This window comes from Melozone crissalis, unplaced genomic scaffold (assembly GCF_028551555.1).
Source record: "Melozone crissalis strain CALT ecotype California unplaced genomic scaffold, PUWL_Pcris_2 ptg000018l_1, whole genome shotgun sequence".
Classification (NCBI taxonomy): domain Eukaryota; kingdom Metazoa; phylum Chordata; class Aves; order Passeriformes; family Passerellidae; genus Melozone; species Melozone crissalis.
Window position 1 is genome coordinate 3,015,360 of NW_026535796.1, and position 23,727 is coordinate 3,039,086.

General features: G+C 52.4%; 1 pseudogene; it reads left to right on the forward strand.

Annotated features, from left to right (window-relative positions):
• The first annotated feature begins 19,370 nt into the window (after positions 1 to 19,370).
• On the forward strand, positions 19,371 to 20,239 carry LOC128937114 (mas-related G-protein coupled receptor member H-like; annotated as a pseudogene).
• Positions 20,240 to 23,727: the final 3,488 nt, after the last annotated feature.

A 23,727-nucleotide genomic window follows, 5' to 3' on the forward strand; every position in this document is an offset into this window, starting at 1 on the left:
GTGTGCAGTGAGACTTTACAACAGGGGTTTTATCCATCATAACCACACAGTCATTAAAGTGTGTTTATTATCTAATACATACATATCACTTTCCTAGAACTCATTTCCAGACATAGGAACAGGGGAAAGAGCCAGTGGGGTGTAACAGCTTTCATGAAAACTTCTTGTGTCTCCCTAACTTAGGGGATGCTCCCCAGGGCCTCCACAACTCCCAGTTTTTATATTATTAAGAAAGCTTCTCTGAAGGATTAACTGAATTAACACAAAATGACAAAAACCATCAAAACCACACATAAGACAATTTTCATAATGCAAACTATTCTGAGTTCTCAATGTCCAAACAGATTTCCTGGAGTGTGTTAGAGCTGGCAGGAGGAATGCAGGGTTTTCTTAGTACGGTTTATCAGGAAACTGAGTCAGGAGAAGGTTCCCTCAGCAGGGACTGGTTCTCTGCTGCGTGTGATAGCGTTGCTGGCTGTAATTGGCTCTGTACGAGGCAGTGTAGGTGCTGGTGTGCCTGCTGGAAACTCCAAATAGAAATCATTAACTTTTCAGAAAAAGATGGTTACTTTAGGGGAGCTTTCCTTTCTTTCCCTCCCAATTACCCTCCCTCTGATATTACTAAGGAACTCTGGGGTAAGGGATTAGTTAAGGGAGGGTATGGAAAGGGGGGAAAGGTGGTAGGAATTTGTGGGAACATAAAAAAGGGGTAATAGGACAATGGAAAGGAAAAAGTGGGAGGGAGGCAGGGAGGCCACTGGACTTTACTAGCAGGGAGGAATTGAGGAAGGGTATTAGAAGAAGTGGGACTTATTGGACTGCAAGGTTCTTTCATTATCAGTCTGGACTTTTGGATGCTGGACACCTCATTGGTGTTCTGTATTCTTCTTGCTTTTAGGGTATTGCTGGGACTTGATGGTTGTTGGTTTGGGGTTCTATTTCCTTGGTAGGTGTGTGGAGGACTTCTATGGTGTGGATAATATTTTGCAGGTTTGCAGTCTGATGCATGTTTACTACCTTGCACTGGAACTCCACCAGGTCCTGTCACATTGGCTGCTTGGGTGCCTTTTCTTCCTTGTATTATATTCCACAATTCCTCCATTTCCTGGACTGTGGAGGTATTTCACAGGGTTATTCTTTGTAGCAGTCTGATGAACAAACACATCTTTGTTATCACTCTGGGTACACATTGATCCATTACACATTGATCCATTTTACTGTCCCCAAAATGTTCATGGCAAGGATTTTATACCTTTACCAGTGGGTTTGTGTTTGTGGTGCTGGTGCTGGATGTGGTGCTGGTGCTGGATGTGGTGCTGGTGCTGGTGTGCTGCCATGTGAAGTTTGTCCCACTGCCAGTACCGGTGGCTGTGCTGGAGCTCGGCCCCCTCCCGGGTCTGTCTCAGATGGTGCCCAGGGCGCTGCCAGCACGGGGCTCTCAGGGCAGCCACGGTGGGCAGGGGATGGTGGTTTCACTGAGCCACTCGCTGCTTTTTCCCTGATGGGCCCTGATCTTTGTACTGCCCCAAGAGCAGGGTCAGCCCACCAGGCCCCGAGAGAGTAAAACCTGGACTACCCTCCATGTGTGTGGGTGGGGGGAACTCCGAACATGTCACCTCACAGCAGAATTAAACATCTGTGGATGCTGTGCAAAGGCCCTTTTTGCTTCTTTGCACTTCACTAGTAGCAATGCAGGGTGCTACAAATGGTGCCGCACGTTGGGTGCCAGCTGATGCCAGCCACTGGAGCCTTTAGCTTGCTCTTTCAGGACACCCGCAGCCATGCCAAGGTGTATGGAACAGCTCCAGGATGAATTCACCAGGAGCCGAACCTCAGAGCTGCAGCTCTACAGTGGGATTAACTCTACCAGCATCCGGGATTAAAGTAAAAGAGTCGAAGGATACTCTCCACCTGGTCTCCCAATAGTCCTTTAATGCAGAGATTTGGAAGGGAAAGAGGGAGAGAACAGCTCTCTAGTGGTTTATAGCAGGCCAAAACCAGTGGGCAGGTACAAACAGCCAGCCAAGGGGATAACCTCAGGGGAGGAGCAAGGGGAGAGGTTTACATCAGGTGTAGATACATCTTAGGGGGAAACCAACTTGGAACATAGCGAGGGATTTGGAAGCAACCATTGTCAGAGAACCTGGATTATGAAACTGAAGGCTGGGGTAACCTCAGTGATTGTGTTCACTGAGTGCTGAGATATTAAAGGTGACCTTGCCTTGAACTTTTCCTTTGGCCTTCTTGTTACAACACTTGCCCTGAAACCATTGCAGGCCTCCTTATCTGTTTCTACAATGGTTCCAGGCACATTTATCATCCTGTGTGATCCTGAGGAGCACACTGGAGCTGGGCTTTCCTCCTCCCTCCTGGGTCCTAGAAAACTATGGCCAAGAGGAGCAGGGACACTGCTGGAGTCCCTGGTGGAGCAGGGGAGGAGAAAGACTGTCAGGGAAAAACGTCAGCCCTGGGTGGGTTCTGGGGTGTCAGGGCAGGCTGGAGGGGTCAGGAGAGGGTCAGAGGGAGCTGCAGGGGGTCTGGATGCTGGCAAAGCCAGAGGAGAGCAGAGCCTGACAGGCCACGCTCAGAGTGGGGGAGCAGCTCCATCTGGGAAAGCTGTGGGATGTGACAGGATGGGGTGAGGATGGAGAGTGGGGTGTAGAGATGGGGAGAGGAGAGGAGAGGAGAGGAGAGGAGAGGAGAGGAGAGGAGAGGAGAGGAGAGGAGAGGAGAGGAGAGGAGAGGAGAGGAGAGGGACCAGCTCACATCGGCTTCCTCAGGCCATAGGAAGTCTTTGGCAATGATCCCAGAGTTCTTCCTGGAACAGGAGTTACTTCTGAGAAATACCCAGCTGCCTCACCAGCACTGCCAGCATTCCAGAGCCACCAGCACCACCAGCATCCTTCTGCTGCTGGAGGGACAATGACCCCGCAGGGAAGAGAAACAAGACATGGTACAAGTCTGTCAGGAGAGAGAAGGCAGTAAGAGAAAGAGACAGTCTCCAGGGAAGGAATGTTTCTCATCAGGAGGAAATAGGGAGGCATTTGGAAAATGTTTCATTTGGAGCTTTTGACAAAAGTCACTTCCTCTGTCTGAAAAAAAACCCCAGGACCAAAAACTCAGAGGAAGTGACATTCTGACGTAGTCAAAGATGCAATTTCCAACTCCCCCCATGATTCCTGGTGAGCAACACCAGGACAGGGCACAGAGAGGAGCCAGAGGGACAGGAATGGGGAGCTCCTGGTGACCTGGGCACTTTCTCCTTCATGTCCCTGCTCTGCCAGGAGCCGCTTTTGGACACGGAACCCAAAGGAGCAAGAGGGACCAGGAAGCGCCACTGATCTGCACAGACCCCTTTGCCTGCTGCTGCCCCACAGGGAACAGGTCAGTGGAATGTTTGCCTTCCTCCCTACCCCACCTTCCTCTCCTGCAGCAGCTGCTCTGTGCCTGCCTCCCTTTCCCGTTGACCGCAGTGCCCTCCCCAGCTTCCCCCTCCTCTGCCCTGTGTTAGAACAACCCAACCCTCCCACCCCACCATTTCCACTGCCCTCCTCCCCTGCACATCTCAACTCCACCCCACTGAACCCTTCCCACTGCAGGGAGCTGCCGAGGAGCCACATGGTCCATCCCTGGATTCTCCAAGCACTGACTGCCCAGCCTGCAACACAAACCATTCCATGAGGATTCCTGGTGTCACCCACTACTGCCCCAGGCAGGAGTTCCCCTGCTGCACACAGCACCAGCCTGACAGAGCTCAAGGAGCATTTGGACAATGCTCTCAGGCACAGGCTGGGATTGTTGGGATGTCCTGTGCAGGGCCAGGAGCTCAACTCCATGCTCCTTGCGGCTCCCTTCCAACTCCGGATATTTTATGCTTCTATTTTATGCAGACTCTTTCTCATGATGATTTCACCTGATGATGACTCCCCTGTGTTGTCCCTACGCCCTGGCTCTGGCACAAAAGCCTCAAAAGCCCTCTGCAAGGCAACACTACCAGAGGGGTGGAATTCTTTGCACAGCTCCCAGCCAGGCAGTCAATCAGAGGGAGGGCACTGCTCTGGGCACAGGTGAGCAGGAGAGAGGGGCTGGGGGCAAAGACAGAGAAGTCAAACGCCCTCAGCAAGAGCCAGTACCCAAAATCAGCAGTGAAGAAGGGGAAGGAGATGACAGGAGCAGCAGGAGCAGGGCACAGAGCTTCCCTGGCAGCTGTTTCCATGAGCAGCACAGGAGCCTGGCCAGCAGGGCCAGAACAGAACAGGGCAGGCTGAGCACTGAGAAGGGGCAGCTCAGCACCAAGGCCATGGGCACCAAAGGGCAGCAATGGAGGGTGGCAGTGAGCAGCAAGGAGAGCAGCCAGAGTAGGGCACACAGGAGCACCGGGAAGCACTGGGAGCAGGGGCAGGGCCAGCAGGACACGGGAGGACAAACAGAGCTGTGACAGCACTGAGGGCTGTCAGAGAGGAGACAGCAGCAGTGAAAGCCAAGAGGATGGGGACCTTCAGCCCAGCTGTCACACCCCACGAGCCCAGCTGGTGGCAGAAGCTCTCTGAGACAGAAAATATCCCCAGGCTGATGGTGATGGAGAGCAGGAAGGTGGAGCCAGCCATGGCCAGGCTGAGCACACAGGGGGTGATGGGGTTCCTGTGGATGCAGAAGCTGAGGAGCCAGAGCACAGCCCCATTCCCACCATCCCACACAGGCACAGCAGCAGCAGCAGCAGCAGCAGCGGGACAGGCACTTTGCTCCACTGCCTGCTGTCACACTGGCTCCAGTTGTCGTGGCTCTCCTCATTCCAGCTCCCCTGGGATGCCTTCCCACCGGGCTGGCTCCAGCAGGCAGGGCTGGCTCCCTCCGTGCCAGGGGACAAAGTGCTCATGGGGACACCTCTGCTGCTTCTCCTGCCCTCACACAGCTGCAGGGGTGACAAACAGACACACCAGAGCAACGCTGCTGTCCCCCAAACGTGGCTTTTCCCATCTTTTCCTACCCACAGCTTCCATGTGGAGCAGCACAGGGAGGGGTGAGGGACAGGACAGATGGCAAGGAGGATGTGGCAGCCTGGTCCTGTGTGCCTGGCACAAAAGCCAGGGAGATACCTCCTTCCTGGCTGTGGACAGGACAGAGCTGGAGCAGGAAAGCAATTGGAGAAGGAGAGGATTGCCCATGGAGATATCAGAGAACAAATGGCTTTGGGATGGATCTGAGCTGGACTCTCAGGTGTCAGTTGATATCACTGAGCTGCTAGATTCCTTCTGCAGGACACCCATTTCCATATTCCCTCCCTTTCCCCACACTATTTATAGCTCTTAATTCCCTACAGACCTCAGTTCTGCCCCCAAAATCAATAACCAGGTTCCACCCAATGAGGGGGCCCTGGTGAAGGTGGAAGAGAAGAGTCTGACCTGGTTTCCTCTGGCAGCCTGGAGAACTTGCCCGCAGTGCACTGCCCTCAGCTGCCAGGCTCCAGCTGCTGTCCCTGGGCCGGGATCTGCAGGAGGTTCCCTGGAATGGTCCCTTGGGAAAGGGGAGCGCAGCCCGCGGGCTGAGCCCGAGCAGCGTCCGGCGCGGGCTCTGTCCCAGCTCCTGCCACAGCCCCTGCTCTCCGTGCTGCCTCGTGTTCTCCAGGGCTCTCACACACAGGCAGCTGCCTCAGAGCCTGCCACGGGCTCAGGGCTCTGCTCCTCAGCTGCTCTTCACTCTGCCTGGGAAATGAGCAACGGGAGAGAGCCTCAGCAACCACACCTGTGCCCAGAGCACTTGGGCTCCATCTCAGCTTCTCTTCCATTTTAAAGTAACCCCAATCCCAAAATTGGTCTTTTCAGCTGCCTAAACTTGCCCCCTCTCATTCCTTGGCTGGATCCTTAGGACCCTGCACTACAAATGTACTGTTAAACTTTTCTTTCTAAATCAAATCTAGTTTTGCCGTGTGTATGTCACAATTTCAGTGGCACATCCCCTTCACCACACAGTTTCCAAACAGATTTGTGCAATAATAAATTCTGTGTGTGGGCTGGAGTACTGCCCCAGAGCAGATGGGTTATTTAGGATGTCAGCAATGCCACTTCTTTTCAGAGGCAAATCACTGCTGCTCTCTTGGCTTTGATCCTTAGAAAGTTGCATGTTTCATATGAGTCATCTTCTACACTCTTCTGGCAGTTAGACAGCAGCATACAGTGAATTACAAGGAATTCCCAGAAAGCTGAGGTGAGATGATTCCTACCCAGGCTGACATGTGCCTCAGGGATCTGGGATGCTCCTGCTGGAAACTGCTGACCCTGGGACCACAACTGTCACCTCTCTTCCCTGCTGACACTGTGTTTGTGTCCCCAGCTATGGAATCTCACAACCCCTCACCAGCCCAACCCTTTCAAGGGCAAACACTTCCTGATCCAGGAGCTAATGGGGCTCCAGGAGAGATGGAAAGGGACTTTGGACAAGGGCATGGAGTGACAGGACAAGGGGGAATGGCTTCCCACTGACAGAGGGTGGGGTCAGATTGGAAATTAAGGCAGAAATCCTTCCCTGTGAGGGTGCTGAGGCCCTGGCACAGGCTGCCCAGAGGGATGGGGTCAGGCAAAAACAAACAGAAGGGCTCCCATGTCTGAGGAGCAGGAGGAGGATGAGCTCTAATGAAAGGATAGAAAGGGGATCACAGCACCCCAAAACCTGGTCCCTAATAGCTTTCATTGCATCATCAAGGGGATAGGCAGTAATCAGGGTGGGCTCTAAGTGCTGCTGACCTGGCTGCAAGCAACTGAGTGCTGTCCTTCCCTTTGGCTCTGTGAGCCTGCATTGGAATGACAGAAATAGGAATTCTCAGCTCAGTTTGTTTTCTTGAGGCCAGGGAAGGTTTTGGCAATGATCCTGAAAATCAACCCAGAATGGGAGTTGTTTCTGAGAAGCACACAGATGACTGCACAATGCTGTGAGCACTTCCAGCACTGCCAGCAGCATTCCAGTGCTACCAGCCCCACCAGCAGCTCTCTGCTGCTGGAGGGAAAAGGACTCCTCTGGGTAGATAAATGAGGAATGGTAGAAACTTGCTTAGAGAGGGAAAGCGTTTTGAGAATGTCCCATTTGGAAAAGAGTTTCTAATCAGGAGGAAATGAGGAGCCATGAAAAGAAATCTGCATGTCAAGCTACTTCCTCTGTGGCAGGAAAAAATGTTCAAGAACACTCTGAGGAAGTGAAATACAGCTATAGACAAAGAGGCAATTTCCTACTCCCCCATGACTTCACCAAGACTTGGGAAACAACACCAGGACAGGGCACAGTGAGAGGAGCCAGCAGGACGGGAATGAGGAGCTCCTGGTGAGCTGGGCACTTTCTCCTTCATGTCCCTGACCTGGCAGGAGCCGCTTTTGGACACGGAACCCAAAGGAGCAAGAGGGACCAGGAAGCGCCACTGATCTGCACAGACCCCTTTGCCTGCTGCTGCCCCACAGGGAAGAGGGCAGTGGAATGTTTGCCTTCCTCCCTCCCCCACCTTCCTCTCCTGCAGCAGCTGCTCTGTTCCTGCCACCCCCTCTCGGTGACTGCAGGGCTCTGCACAGCTCCCCCTTCCTCTGCTCTATGCCAGAACAGCCCAACCCTCCCACCTCCCTCTCCTACCCCACCATTCCCACTGCCCTCCTCCCCTGCACATCTCACTCGTCCCCACTGAATCCTTCCCACTGCAGGGAGCTGCTGAGGAGCCACATGGTCCATCCCTGGATTCTCCAAGCACCGACTGCCCATCCACTCTGACCACAGACAGGGGCCACATCCCACTGCCTGCCCAGCGTCCATCCATGGAGGTGACCACCGTGTCCCCATCTCCTGCCTCACCCACTGAAGGACATGATCTCTGTGAGATAGATGTCACCACCGTGGTCACCCACAGTTTGACCCTGCTCATCTGCCTCTGTGGGCTGGTTGGGAATGGGGCTGTCGTCGGCCTCCTCAGCCTGAAGGGTGATAACTTTTTCATCCGTGGCATGGCTGTCACCGACTTCCTCTTCCTTCTCCTTACAGTCCCCTCTGCCCTCATCCTCCTGGTGGAGGACGTCTCCTGCTCTCTTATCCTGCCCGTGCTGTACCTGCGTTTCCTTTTCCGGCTCTCTTTGTTCTCCTGTTACTGGGTGCCGCTCTGGCTGATGACTTTCGGCCTTGCAATGTATATCAAAAAGCTCTTGAAGCGCTGCTGCCGCCGTGACGTTCCTAATGATCTGCTTTGGGTGGTGATGATTGTCCAGTTTTGGGCTTTCTCTGCTCTCTTCACTGAGATTCCCACACTGACATCCCAGTGCCAATCAAATGATCACGAGCACTGCCGGGCAGCCCTCATCGCCGTGTGGGTCATCATCCTGCTGCTCCTTGTCACACCCATAACTGTGCTGGTCATTTCCAGCACAATTAATTTAATTAAGGCCAAGTGGGGCTCACAGCAGCAGCAACCCGAAGGGCTCAACATTATTACCGTCTCCATTGGTCTCTTCACTCTCCTTTTCATCCTCTGCCATTTCCTGCAGCAGCTCGGTTACATTGCTGTGCCCTCCCATTTTTTTTTCCTGCTCACCTGCATCAACAGCAGCATCAAACCCTTCATCTACTTCTTGGCAGGGAGGTGCTGGAGGTTCTGCTCTGTGGAGTCCCTCCGGCTCTCCCTCGAGAGGGTCTTTGACTAGCCAGAAGAAAAAACTGCCCGCAGAAATGATCCTGCCATGGACAAAGGGGTCTGAGTCTATTGATTCCTCCTACTGACTGCTGAAGGACCCTGGGACAGTGGCTTGGAGATGCCTTGAGTCTCCTGATCAATAAATACCCACAGAATTACCCTCCCTGTGCTGCTGCATCCCCAGCCCCTTTCCAGGCCGCTCTGGGCTCTGATCCGTGCTTGGGAGGCCTCAGCCTTGAGGAGCAGCCCCTGGGCTCAGCTCCTGTGGCGCTGATCAGAAACACCCTCTGCTCCCAGCAACTGCTGCTGTCCAAACACCTCCTGGGCTTTCATCAACAGCCTTGCAAATTATTGTACTGCCCTGGATGCCACAGCATCCCTGCTCTGCCACTGTCCCAGGAAGCTGCCGGCCCCAAGTGTGGCCAGGCTGAACCATTGCTGTGAGTGCCGCCCATGCCTTGGGGCCCTGTGAGCAGCGGCCCCAAAGGAGAGCCTTGGAGCTCTGCTGGGCCCAGCAGTGCTGAGCAGAAGCTCCCTGGCACTGGGGCCTCTCCCAGCTGGGATCTCTCCTGGCTGCTGCCCTGGGCTGATCCCCGAACGCCCACGGCTCCTGGGCCCATCCCGCCAGGGCTCCAGGCCCAGCCCTTGGCCCAGGGAGGAGATGCAAAGGGATCCACAGGGAGCATTTCACTGCCTGCCAGGGCAATTGCTCACAGGCACCTTGCACTGACTCTGCCTGGCTGGCTGGCTATGTGCACACACGTCTGCATCTGCTGGGGCAAATGTGGCAGAAATGCTGCTCTCTCAGCTGTGTTAGTACCTGAGACATGTGAGCGAGTCAGGCCTGGAAAGAACTATCAGGCATAAACAGGGTTAAATGCTGCTAAGTGATATTGCTCTTCTGAATTGGTAAGTTTAAGGCGTAACTGAAGTAGTTTTAAGTTTGAGTATTGTAAAGCTTTTAAGCTATTTTCCTTTTAATCCTTACCCATGCTGTCCTTTTTTCATACACCCTTTAATACACAGAAGCACACAGATATGGATAGCACATTGGTTTGCTTAATATTAAACCTGTTTTATACTGATATTCTTGCTGGTGGTTTTTTTTGTCTTCAGAAATTCTTCCTCTGCCCTGGCTTTGGTCTCCCTCAGCAGGCTGGGATGGTGCAGCTCCAAGGGGAGGAGGAGTCTGTGCTCCTCAGCACAGCCACCCCCTTCCAGGAGCAGGGTGACATCTGTGTTTGTCACCATTGTCTCCACGGGGCATCTACCCCCTCCCTGTGGCTTCTCTGAGGTCTCTGAGCTGGGGGTGTTCTGGGGGTCTCTGAGCCTGGAGAAGAGAAAGCACCATGGAGCCTTCACCTTGGTGCTGCCATCTTGTTTCTCCTCACATGTCCTCACCTCCCTCTCTTCTCTGACTAGAAGAAAAACTGCTGCCCTTAATAACCGTTGCCAAGAAATTCTACCTGTTCAAAGATTCTTCCAATATTCCGCAGTGCCCAGAGTTTGGTCGTGTCCAGGATCCACATTGGGAAATCGCTCGCCATGTTTTCACCAGCGCCCACATGATCCCGCCACCACCACGCAGGCAGCAGCGCCCGCCGCAGGTGCTGGTGCAATTCAGCACATCTCTTTATGTGGGGTGCTGAGAAGGAGTAGCTGCCACTGCTGCCCCTGCCCTTCTGCCACAGCACGGCTGGCTAGGGGCAGCCAGGCAGGCAAGGCTTGCCACAGGCCACACCAAGATGGCAGCGGCCGCAGCAGGATGGCCCCAGCAGCGGTGCCTCGCCCTCCCTGGTAAAAACTGTGTGTGTGCTGCTTTGATTTTCTTCTTGAAAATGTCACAATGGAGGTGTCACCAACCTTTCTAATTGGGCCAGCAGCATGTCCATCTTCAGTGCCATCAGAAACTGGCCCTGTGGGAAAGGGTGGAAGATTCCGGCAGCTTCTAACAGGTGCCCCCTTCTGTGGCTATCTCCTCCTACCAAAAAACCAGGCTGTGCCAAATCAACACAAAGCAACTGTTTGTGGCCCTTCCCTTGGGCAGTGTGGGCCTGCATTTGAATAAAAAAATGGGAATTCTTGCCTCAGCTCTGTTCCCTTGGGCCCAGGGCAGGTTTTGGCAATGATCCCAGTCCTCTTATCAGCAAGGGAATTGTTTCTGAGAAGCAGCCTGATGCTCCAGCAGCACTGGCAGTGCTGACACCATAATGGTGCCACCAGCACCACCCACATCCCTCTGCTGCTGGAGGGACCATGTCCCTTCATGGAAGAGAAATGAGAAATGGCAGAAACCTGTCAGGAGAGGGAAGGCAGTCAGAGAATGGGACATGGTCCAGGGAAGGAGACTTTCGAATCAGAAAGACAAGATGACCAATTCTATTCTTTGAGTGGAGTTTTGACAAAACTCACTGTCTTTGTAGCAAAAAGAAAACTAACCCAACCCAACCAACGGAAGTGAAACTCTAATGCACCCAAAGTTGCAATTTCTTACTCCCCGTGATCCCACCAAGTCTTTGGGATACAACTGTGAGATAGGGCACGAAAAGAGCCAGCAGGATGAGAATGCAGCGCTCTCGGTGACCTGGGCACTTTCTCCTTCATGTCCCTGACCTGGCAGGAGCCGCTTTAGGACATGGATCCCAAAGGAGCAAGAGGGACCAGGAAGCGCCGCTGATCTGCACAGACCCCTTTGCCTGCTGCTGCCCCACAGGGAACAGGTCAGTGGAATGTTTGCCTTCCTCCCTACCCCACCTTCCTCTCCTGCAGCAGCTGCTCTGTTCCTGACACCCTCTCTCGTTGAACCCAGTGCCCTCCCCACCTCCCCCCTCCTCTTCCTTGAGCTTCCCATCTTTATCTTGACATTGAAATTGGCTCAAATAAACTTTCTAACACAATGGGAAGCATTAGGAAGCAGGAATTCTTTACCTGCACAGCACACACAGAAGGATCTCTTTTTGATCTGTGTGTAACGAGACCTTACAGCAGGGCTTTTATCCATTATTAACACACATAGATATTTAAAAGTCTTTTTTATCTAGTACACAAACACCATTTTCCTAGAACTCATTTCCATGGATCCATTTCTCACTTGGAGTCTTTTGATGCTTCTGCAGGTTCACTGAGAGAGGCCTATGGTGTTCGTATTCACTGATATTAAAGGTGACCTTGCCTTGAACTTTTTCTTTGGCCATATGCTCTTGCATCTTGTTATGGAACTGGCCCCAAAAATACTGCAGGCCTCCTTATCTGTCTCTGCACTGGCTTCAGCCACATTTATCACCCTAGGTCCACATCTTTACATCCTTTAATCCCTTTGGATACTTAGGGGCCACTAACCTTTGAGCAAATTCAGAGGAGTTGAAAATACTTATTCTCTCTGATTTATTATCGATCCCCTGCAAACCAGCCCAATGCTCTGACCGCACCATTCCCACCACCCTCCTCCCCTGCTCATCTCAGCTCCTCCCCACTGAATCCTTCCCACTGCAGGGAGCTGCTGAGGAGCCACATACTCCATCCCTGGATTCTCCAAGCACTGACTGCCCATCCACTCTGACCACAGCCAGGGCCACATCCCACTGCCTGCCCAGAGTCCATTCATGGAGGTGACCACCGTGTCCCCATCTCCTGCCTCACCCACTGAAGGAGATGATCTCTGTGAGACAGATGTCAGCAGCGGGGCCATACACAGTGTGACCCTGCTCATCTGCCTCTGTGGGCTGGCTGGGAATGGGGCTGTCATCGGCCTCCTCAGCCTGAAAAAAAGCAGGAAACCCTGGCATCTATGACCTGGCTGTCATGGACTTCCTCTTTCTCCACTTTGCGGTCCCCTCCGCCCTCCTAATCCTGGTGGAGGACGTGTCCTTCTCTCTTATGATGCCCTTAATGTACGTGAATTTCCTTTTCCAGCTGTCAGTGGTCTCCCACTGCTGGGCACTGCTCTGGCTGATGCGCAGCAACAAGGTGCTGTACATGGGAGAGATCTGGAAGCTCTGCTGCTGCCGCCACGATCTTCCCAAGCACCTGTTGTAGGTGCTGGACACTGTCCAATACTGGACCTTCTTTGCTCTCTTCACTGTCATTCCCTCGGTGACATTCCTGTGCCCATCACACCAGCAGGAGCACTGCCAGGCTGCTTTCATCTCCATGTACACCCTCATCCTGCTTTTTTTGGCTCTACCCTTCGTCATTTCCAGCACAGTTGATTTCATTAAGTCCAAGCGAGGCTCCCTGCAGTAGCCCAAGTGGCACAACATCATCATCAATGTGCTGTTACTCTCCTCCTCAGCCTCTGGAATTTCCTGCAGCAGCTCGGTTACATCACCGTGGCCTCAGAGATTGTTTTCCTGCTTACCTGCATCCACAGCAGCATCAAAAGCTTCATCTTCTTTTTGTTGGGGAGGGGCCAGAGGCCCTGCTTCATAGGGTCCCTCCAGCTCTCCCTCCAGAGGGTCTATGAGGAGCCAGAAAAAAACACTGCCCAGAGCCATAATCCTGCCATGGACACGGGGGTCTGAATCTTCTGATCCCTTCCCCTGCTCTGCTGAATGAACCCAGGAGAGTGGCTGAGGGTTTCCTTGAGCCTCCTGATGAATAAATATCCACAGGATCACCCTCCCTGTGGTGCTGTATTCATGCAGGAGAATGGAGAAGGAGCATTGCCTTGGCTGATTTTTGTGGAATGCTCTGCAGGGAGCACATTGCAGCATGGCTTTCCTCCTCCCTCCTGGATCCACATAGCTCCAAGCAGTGCAGCTGGGCTCAGTGCTGTTCCCCAGCTCTATTCGCCATGGAATGACCCTCATGGCCTCGGCCCCAGGGAATGAACTCCATCTCCTTTGGCTCAGCAGATGAGTTCCATGGTGTTTCCAGGGAGCTCTTGCCTGCAAAGAATGGGACACCTTAATCCCTGGGGACACATCCAGCACGGGGTGGCAGTGATTTCCCAAATCCCTGCAGGGCTGGTGCCTCTGGATGGCAGGAGAGGGGTTGGGATCACAGGGAGCATCCTTCCCCTTCTGTCCAGCAGAGCTGGCCCTGCATTCACAGCTGATGGGAAGGGACACCAGGTAGGGCTGCAGAGCTGGGGAGGGACAGCAACATTCCCTTATCCATTCAATGGGAATGTCTCACATTCTTGAATTCCATAATTACATCCTTCTGAGTAAAGTGCAGGATCGATAGCAAACTCCACTGAACTCCTGTGCCTGTATCCAGAAAGTACATGGAATATAGAAATTCCCATCATCAGAAGCTTGGACCATTGAATTGCACAGAAATTAGGGGGTTATGCTGCTCTTGTGCAGAATGGGGCCATCCATCCTCTGGTTCCCCAGCATCAATGTCCAGGGAAGCCCTTGAGCACCTCCATCCTGAACCTGATTGGAGAGCAGCAGGGCCTGATGGGCAGAGCTTCAACACGGGGAGCGGCCATGGGATGGGATGGCATGGCATGGCATGGCATGAGGAGTGGAGATGGGAATTGGGAGTGATACCAAAATCAGCCAGAATAACCTTTCCAACACAATGAGAAGCATTAGGAAGCAGGTGACACACAGATGGATCTCTCCATATTTCTGTTTGGGGTGAGACTTTACAACAGGGGTTTTTTCCATAATAGCCACACACTACAGTTAAAGTGTGTTTCTTATCTATTATATAAACATCACTTTCCTAGTACTCATTTCCATGCATCCACCTCCTTCTCCAAGTCCGTTCCTGGCACTGGAGGATCATTCAGAGGGGTCTCTGGTGGTTGTATTCACTGAGTGCTGAGATATTAAAGGTGACCTTGCCTTGAATTTTTCCTTTGGCCATGTGCTCTTGCTTCTTGTTACAGAACTTGCCCCAAAACCACTGCAGGCCTCCAAATCTGTTTCTGCACTGGCTCCAGCCACATTTACCATCCTCTGTCCTGCTCTGGAGCACATTGGAGCTGGGCTTTCCTCCTGCCTCCTGGGTCTAAGAACCCCATGGCCGGGAAGAGCAGAGACACTGCCAGGGCTCGCTGGTGGAGCGGGGAAGGATCGGGGCTCTTCCGGGGCACAGGGGTCCCCAGGGATGGACTGGGGTGTTGCAGGCAGTTTCAGAGGGGTCAGGAGAGGCTCAGAGTGGGTTGGAGGGGGTCTGGATGCCGACAATCACAAATCTCCCCACTGGAGGAGAGCAAAGCCTGACAGGCCACGCTCGGAGTGGGGGAACAGCTCCATCTGGGAAAGCTGTGGGATGTGATAGGATGGGGTGAGGATGGAGAGTGGGGTGGGATGGGGATGGGGAGCAGGGATGACGATGGGATCAGGATAGAAGGAGGAAGCAGCTCAACTGTGCTTCCTTGGGACCAGAGCATGTTTTTGCAATGATCTCAGAGCCCTTCCCGGAACAGGAGTTGTTTCTGAGAAGCACCCAGCTGCCTCACCCGCACTGCTAGCACTGCCAGCAGCATTTCTGTGCCACCGGCACCACCAGCTGGTGCTGCAGGGACAATGACCCCTCAGGCAAGAGAAACGAGGAATGATAAAACCCTGTCAGGTGAGGGAAGGCAGATGCACAATGGGACACTCTGCAGGGAAGAGTGTTTTTCAGCACGAGGGAATGAGGACACAATCACAAAAAATTTCATTTAGAGCTTCTGAGGAAAGCTACTTCCTCTGAAGACAAAAAAAAAAAAAATAAAAAGAAACCAAAAACCACATGCATGATAAATGACTCAGATGAACTGAATTTCTGAAGCAGGTAAAGTTACAATTTTTGACTTCCCCACTCCCATGTGATTCAACCAAGCCTTGGGGAGCAACAACAGGACAGGGCACAGAGAGGAGCCAGCAGGATGGGAATGAGGAGCTCCTGGTGACCTGGGCACTTTCTCCTCCATGTCCCTGACCTGGCAGGAGCCGCTTTAGGACATGGATCGCAAAGGAGCAAGAGGGACCAGGAAGCGCCGCTGATCTGCACAGAGCCCTTTGCCTGCTGCTGCCCCACAGGGAACAGGGCAGTGGAATGTTTGCCTTCCTCCCTACCCCACCTTCCTCTCCTGCAGCAGCTGCTCTGTTCCTGACACCCTCTCCAGGTGACCGCAGGGCCCTCCCAAGCTACCCCTTCCCTGCCCTGTGCATTCCATCTGTCATTGAATCAGCTGAAATAAACTTTCTAACTCAATGGGAAGCATTATGAAGTAGGAATTTCCTACCTACACAGAAGGTTCTCTCCCTGATGTCTGTGCGGTGAGATTTTAGAACAGGGGTTTTATCCATCATAACCACACACAGTCATTAATGTGTTTGTTATCTAGTACATAAACATCACATTCCTAGGACCCATTCAAAGGCATCCACCTCCTTCTCCAAGTTCTTCCCTGATCTTGGAGGATCATTCAGAGGGTGTCTCTGGAGGTTGTATTCTCTGAGACATTAAAGTGACCTTGCCTTGAACTTTTCCTTTGGCCATGTGCTCTTGCTTTTTGTTACAGAAATTGTCCCAAAACCACTGCAGGCCTCCAAATCTGTTTCTGCACTGGCTCCAGCCACGTTTATCATCCTGTGTGATCCTGAGGAGCACATTGGAGCTGGGCTTTCCTCCTCCCTCCTGGGTCCTAGAACCCTATGGCCAGGATGAGCAGGGACACTGCAGAGGGTCCCAGAAGGATCATGGCAGGATCAGGGCTGTTGGGCTGAAAAGGGGGCCCCGGGGATGGTGTGTGCTGTTCGAGGCGGTTTTGGAGGGGTCAGGAGAGGCTCAGAGCGGGTTGGAGGGGGTCTGGATGCCGACAACCCCAAATCTCCCCACCGGAGGAGAGCAGAGCCTGACAGGCCACGCTCGGAGTGGGGAACGGCTCCGTCTGGGAAACCTGTGGGATGTGATAGGATGGGGTGAGAATGGAGAGCAGGGATGATGATGGGATCGGGACAGGAGCAAGCCACTCAGCTGTGCTTCTCAGCCCAGAGCATGTTTTTGCAATGATCTCAGAGCCCTTCCCGGAACAGGAGTTGTTTATGGCAAGCACCCAGCTGCCTCAGCAGCACTGCCTGCACTGCCAGTGCCACCAGCACCACCAGAATCCCTCTGCTGCTGGAGGGACAATGACCCCTTGGGGAAGAGAAATGAGGAATGGTAGGAACCTATCTAGAGACGGAAGGCAATTGGAGAATGGGACACTCTGCAGAGATGGAGCGTTTCTCATCAGGAGAGAAAGAGGAGCCAATCACAAAAATCTTCATTTAGAGCATCTGAAAAAACCCACATCCGCTGTAGGAAAAAAATATACCAAAAAAAACCCACACCCAACATAAATACCTCAGAGGAACTCAATTTCTGAAGTAGGCAAAGTTGCAATTTTTGATTCCCCCACTCCCCCCATGACTGCACCAAGCCTTGGGGAGCAACAACAGGACAGGGCACAGAGAGGAGCCAGCAGGACGGCAATGGGGAGCTCCTGGTGACCTGGGCACTTTCTCCTTCATGTCCCTGACCTGGCAGGAGCCGCTTTAGGACATGGATCCCAAAGGAGCAAGAGGGACCAGGAAGCGCCGCTGATCTGCACAGACCCCTTTGCCTGCTGCTGCCCCACAGGGAACAGGTCAGTGGAATGTTTGCCTTCCTCCCTACCCCACCTTCCTCTCCTGCAGCAGCTGCTCTGTTCCTGACACCCTCTCCCAGTGACCGCAGGGCCCTCCCCAGCTCCTCTCTCTCCTCTTGTGCATCCCATCTGCATCCTAATACTGAAATGGGCCAGAACAAACTTTATGACACAGTTCAAAGCATGAGCAATCATTGACCTGCACAGGACACAGAGGGATCTCTCCTTGTGTTGTGTGTATGGTGAGACTTTACAAGGGGGTATTAATCCATTAGTGTCCCGTTCCTCGGCTGTTCTAATGGCCTGGAAAGGCTCTGGATGGCTTTGGGGCAGCCCGCGCTCCAAAGGACCAAAGGAGTCTTCAGGTTTTTCAGTTCTTCAGTGTTGTTTATTAATTCTTATCTACAATATTTTCTCCCGGCCCGACAGAGGTCCCCACAGCAAGCCAGCCATGAGCACACTGACTGCCCTCGGGGCGGTCACTTATCTTTATACCAAAAACTACGTGTCATATATTTACCTTTTCTCCCCAATACCCTTCACCCTTATTGACAAGTGCACATTCAGTAAGAATCAATCTCAAAGTCCCACCATCACCACCAAAGACGGATGACAAGAAGAAAAAGAAGGAGGACAGGACACACCCTAATTCCTCCGTCTTGTCCCCGAGAACCCCCCTGTACCGAGATTCTGAAACCTGTGTTTTCACTCTATAATTAATCTATCCCTTCACCATTTATCCCTGTGTGATCCTCCCATCCTCATACAGGTGTTGCTTCCTGTGCAGGATCAAAGTCCAACCACCAAACACTCCTGGCAACGTTCCAGGACTTCCGAGTTCCCCAAGGGTTGTCTCGGTGACTCTGCACATCAGGAATGCTGTGCTGAGTTCCCACACATTAGAACCAGATGTAGGCAGTAATAAGGTTTTTTTTTATCCAATACACAAACACCATTTTCCTAGAATTCATTTCCATGCATCCATCTCCTCCTGGAAGCCCTTTTATGATCCTGGAGGTTTATTAAGAGGGGTCTCTCTGGTGGTCATATTCAATGCATGCTGCCATATTAAAGGTGCCCTTGCCTTGAACTTTTCCTCTGGCCAAGCACTGTTGTTTCTTCCTCCAGAATTTGCCCCAAAATCACTGCAGTTCTACTCATCTGTTTCTCCATGGGTTCCTGCCATGTTTGCCATCCTGTGTGCCAGCCTTTACATCCTGTGAGAAACAACCACCCACTTTTTAAAATTTCTAAAGGTTTAATAAACCTTAACAAAAAATGCGACAAAAGGAGTAAATAGGGACAAGCAGGCCTGGGAGCTTCCCTCATGGCTGCCCACCACGTGGCTGGCTGATCTTCAAGATGGAGGCTTCACCTTTGATACCACGGGGGTTGCATCAGCTAAACCTGGCCCCTCCCAAAGTCTGTCAGTCAGCCCTTCTTTGTGTTTATTGCTGGAGCCTGCTTTCCTGCAGCTTGACTGGAGGGTCAGGTGTTCTCATGCTGCAACTCTTCCCCCCCCAGCAACAAGCTTTTGTACACCCCTTCTTTCCACCTGTCCTAGATGACTCAGGATCTCTGATGGCAACAGGACAGAGGGGAGAGAAGGGGACTCTGGGGAGAACAGGGGACATCTAAACAACAGACTGCAATGACATAATTATATATCAATAAAGCTTCTCTTAATATTCACACAGTATTCATCCCTTAACTGTGAGAGCCAATTATCTCATTATCCATCTGTAACACATCGTTCTAAATTTTGGCCACTTTGCTTTCAAAGAACTTCAGAAGAAGTGAAAATGTTCATTTTCTGTGTTATTTATCAGCCTCCTGCCGAACAGCCCAAACCTCCCACCTCCCTCTCCCACCCCACAATTTCCACTGCCCTCCTCCCCTGCACATCTCACTCCTCCCCAGTCCTCCTCCACCTATATCCTTCCCACTGCAGGGCACTGCTGAGGAGCCACATGGTCCATCCCTGGATTCTCCAAGCACTGACTGCACATCCACTCTGACCACAGCCAGGGGCCACATCCCACTGCCTGCCCAGCGTCCATCCAGGGGATGAACATCGTGTCCCCCCCTGCCAACTAACCCACTGAAGGGAAAGATCTCTGTGCGACAGATGTCCCCAGCATGGCCACACACAGTGTGACACTGCTCATCTGCCTCTCTGGGCTGGCTGGGAACGGGGCTGTGCTCTGGCTCCTCGGGTTCCACATCCAGAGGGACACCATGAAACCCATCACTGCCTAAATCCTTGACCTGGCCATCATCAACTTCCTCTTCCTCATCTTCATGGTCCCCTCCGCTCTGCTCTTCCTGCTGAAGGATTTCTCCTGCTCCTCCATCATGCCCCCAGCATCCATACGCTTCCTTTTCCTCCTCTTCCCGATGTTCCACAGCGTAGGGCTGTACTGGCTGACGGCATCAGCATCGAGAGGGGCAGGTCCATGCTCTGCCCACCTGGGCTCTTCTGCCACCTTCCCCAGGGCCTCTCATGGGTTTTGGTCAGTGCCATGCTCTGGGCCCTTTCCATCACTGCCATCGCTGCCATTTCTGCGGTGAATTCCCTGTGCCAGTCACAGGAACACAAGCTCTGCTGCCGTGGGGCTCTCATCTCCCTGTACATCCTCAACTTCCTCGTCTTTGCTCCATCCATGGTCATTTCCAGCACAATCCTCTTCATTCACTTCAAGGGTAGCTCCCAGCAGCAGCAATCCAAGAGCCTTGACATCATTGACTTCCTGGCTGTACTCCTCACTCTCCCCCTCAGTCTCTGGAATTTCCTGCAGCAGCTCGGCTACACCACTGTGTCCCCCCGGGTTGTTCTCCTGTTTGCCTGCATGCACAGCAGCATCAACCCCTTCATCTACATCTCAGGAACAAAGTGCTGGAGGCGCTGCTCCATGGGGTCCCTCAGGGGGTTCCTCCAGAAGGTGTTTGAGGAGCCAGAAGGGAGCACTGCCCCCAGTAATGATGCCACCATGGACAGGGGGGTCTGAGCCTGTTGAACCCTTCAGGTGCCCCCATGCAGGACCATGGGGCAGTGACTTAGGATCATCCTCCCACCCTTATTCCTGCAGGGAAAGGGAGCAGAGGCATTGAAAACGGCCGTGTGGGAGGGATGCTCTGCACAGAGCACATTGGAGCATGGATTTGCTCCTCCCTCCCAGGTCCTAGGGCACTGTTCCCCAAATGCATCCTTCCCAACACAGCTGTGACTCTAAAATTCCCCCTGGCACCTTGTTCCTGCATCCCACTGAAGTCTGATATCAATAAACAGCACCGTGAACCCTGAGCTGCCTTTGCCCCCTCTGCCAGCGCTTCCCGGCTTCCTCTGGCTGCTGCTGCCAGCCGGGAATGTGGCTGGAGGGAGGGGACAGAGAGGTAGTTAGCCAGGAAATCTGTGACTGTTTAGAAACTTCATCATGAACAATGTTTAATTGGTCAAGGCATATTTGACTGTGGATTTTAGCTGGTTTTTATTTAGATCTGTGTTGGCTGAGTGTCAGCAGAAAACTCTGACCCATAGCCCTTAGAGAATGTACTCAATGGTTGGACAGCAAAATTCAATAATGTATTTTTAATGGTTATCATGCAGCTAGAAATTAATTGGATGTCATAGAATAAGAATGATTTCTTGAGATAATTAGCAATTCAAAGGCCTATACAAACCAAAAGACTTGATAATAAATTGTAAGAGTTAAATTGTAATGGCAATAGGGGAGCCATTTCTAGGCTTGTGCACCTAAGAAAACTTAAGAATAGGGAATTGTCTAACCAGGACATGAAATCTGATAAATTATTGTTTAGCTGGAAAAAACTTGGCTTATGCATTAATCTAAGAGAGACAGCATATTGTGGTAGTAGTTAAAAGAAACAAAACAACAATACCATGATGTAAAAATTGGGAGCACTTTTGAGAGTATCTATGAAAAAATCTTGGATATTACAGTGTATAAAAATCCCTGAAAATCGTTGTTTCTTTGAACACGTCTCTGGCAAATATATTTCCACTATGTTCACAATTTTGAATCAAAATTGTTATTAGTCTAACACACTTTTGTTGTTAGACTTACAATGTCTTGATTTCAGAGGGGACACAGCCATGGCTGGTGCTCCCTGGAGCAGCCATGATCCCCCGTGCCAAGAGCTGGGCTGGCACACACAGGATGGCCCAGGGGCTCAGCATTCCCCACCCCGAGGGCTCTGTGAGTGTCACAGCAGAGATCTCCCATGACATTTTTAATTTTTAATTTTGTGAGCCAGGTGCAAAGATGTCTCTGCCTTCAGAAATTCCTCTCCACTGCCTTCAGCTGTTCCCTCAGCAGGCTCAGGTGGTGCAGCAGCAAGGAGAGGAGGAGGCCGTGATCCTCAGCACAGCCACCCCCTTCCAGGAGCAGGGTGACACCTGTGTTTGTCACCATGGGCTCCACGGGGCATCACCCCCTCCCTGGGGCTTCCCTGAGGCCACCAGCCCCACCACACCCCACACCTTCTCTCCAGCCCCACCACACCCCACACCTTCTCTCCAGACCCACCACACCCCACACCTTCTCTCCAGCCCCACCACATCCCACACCTTCCCACCACATCTTCCCAGCAGCTCCATCATGTCCCACCCCTCCCACACCACCCTCCCATCACACTCCCCATGCAGCCCCCCCACCTCCCATCCTTCCCATCCCTCCCAGCCCCGGGCCTCAGGCTCCAGTCCCTCCCCACGGGCTGCTCACCCCAGCCTGCCCCGGAAGGCTTTGGGGCCGTCTTTCTCTTGGAGATGCCCCTTCCCAGCTCCATCCCTGCTCTCCAGCCCCCCAACCTCCTCTGGACACAAACAAGAGGCACTACAGGGATGGCTCCACTGCTGTTCATTGGGCTGCAGAAGCATGGAATTGCCAGGAGCACCAGAAACACTGCTGGGGCTCCTGAGTGGGGCAGGAGAGGAGCGGGGCTGTCTGGAGGCGAAGGCAGCCTGGGGGGAATTTCTAGAGGATTTCAGAGGGGGCATGATGCCTTAGGATTTTAGCCTTTCTATTTTTCATATCCTGTACTGCATTAGTGCATAACTCTAAACTCCATGTAATAGTGTTAGTTAACTGTCTGCACATTTTGGTCAGACAAAACAATCCCTCTAGGCCTGAAATTCAAGGACACTCTACTGCCTCAGGCCCAGAAAAGTACAGACAAAAATGAATTGGGGAAGGGCAAACTGTGTCTAAATGACTTCATTACCTGAAGCTGTCATTGGAGGATTAACCCCAGATTTGTAAATGGACCACACTTATATCTGTCTGAAAAACTCATGACCATTGTCCATTTTGGGTGCAGCCCCTCTCGGAGGCTTGGAGAGCCCAAGGTGAACCTTTTGAAGGCCTTTCATCAATGCCTCCTTTTATTCTCTTCACCTGGTCTGGCCTCTGTTCCAGAGAGCCAGCCCAAGGCATCAGGCAGACAGGGGCTGGTGGGGGCAGGAGGGCTCTGGGTGCCACCAATCCCAAATCTGCCACTGGACAGCAGCAGAGCCCAACAGGCCACACCTGCAGCCAGGGAGAGGCCAGGGACTGGGAACCCATCGGGATGGGATGGGTGGGATGGGATGGGATGGGACGGGATGGGATGGGATGAGGTGGGATGGGATGGGGTGGGGTGGGGTGGGGTGAGCTGGGGTGGGATGGGATGGCATAGACTGGCATGGCATGGCATGGCGTGGCATGGATGAGGAGTGACACCAAAATCAGACAGAATAAAGTTCCTAACACCAACTAATCATTTTACCAGTGAACTATTAGGCAGCAGGACACGCAGAAGTTTCTCTCATTAGTTCTGTGTGTGTTGTGAGACTTTACATCAGTGTTTTTACTCATTATAACCATACATAGACATTAAAAATTTTTCTTATCTAAGGAACACCATAAACATAAACGTAAATACCATTTTCCTACAACTCATTTCCATGCATCCACTTCCTACTGGGAGTCCTCTGATGGCCCTTGAGGTTCATTGAGAGGGGTCTCTGGTGGTTGCTTTCACTGAGTGCTGCGATATTAAAGGTGACCCTGCCCTAAACTTTTCCTTTGGCCCTGGGCTCTTGCTTCTTGTTACAGAACTTGCCCTAAAAATACTGTGGACCTCCTTATCTGTTTCTGCTCTGGCTCGAGCCACATTTATCACCAGGGTCCACATCTTTACATATTTTTATCTGTTGGCCCAGTTAGTCTTTAAGCAACTTCAGGAGAGTTGAAAATGTTTATTCTCTCTTCCTCATCAATCCTCTGCACACCAGCAAACCCCCCCTCCTCCTTCTCCCACCCCACCATTCCCACTGCCCTTTCCCCTGCACATCTCACTCCTCCCCACTGAATCCTTCCCACTGCAGGCCGCGCCTGAGGAGCCACATGGTCCATCCCTGGATTTTCCAAGCACTGACTGCACATCCACTCTGACCACAGCCAGGGGCCACATCCCACTGCCTGCCCAGCGTCCATCC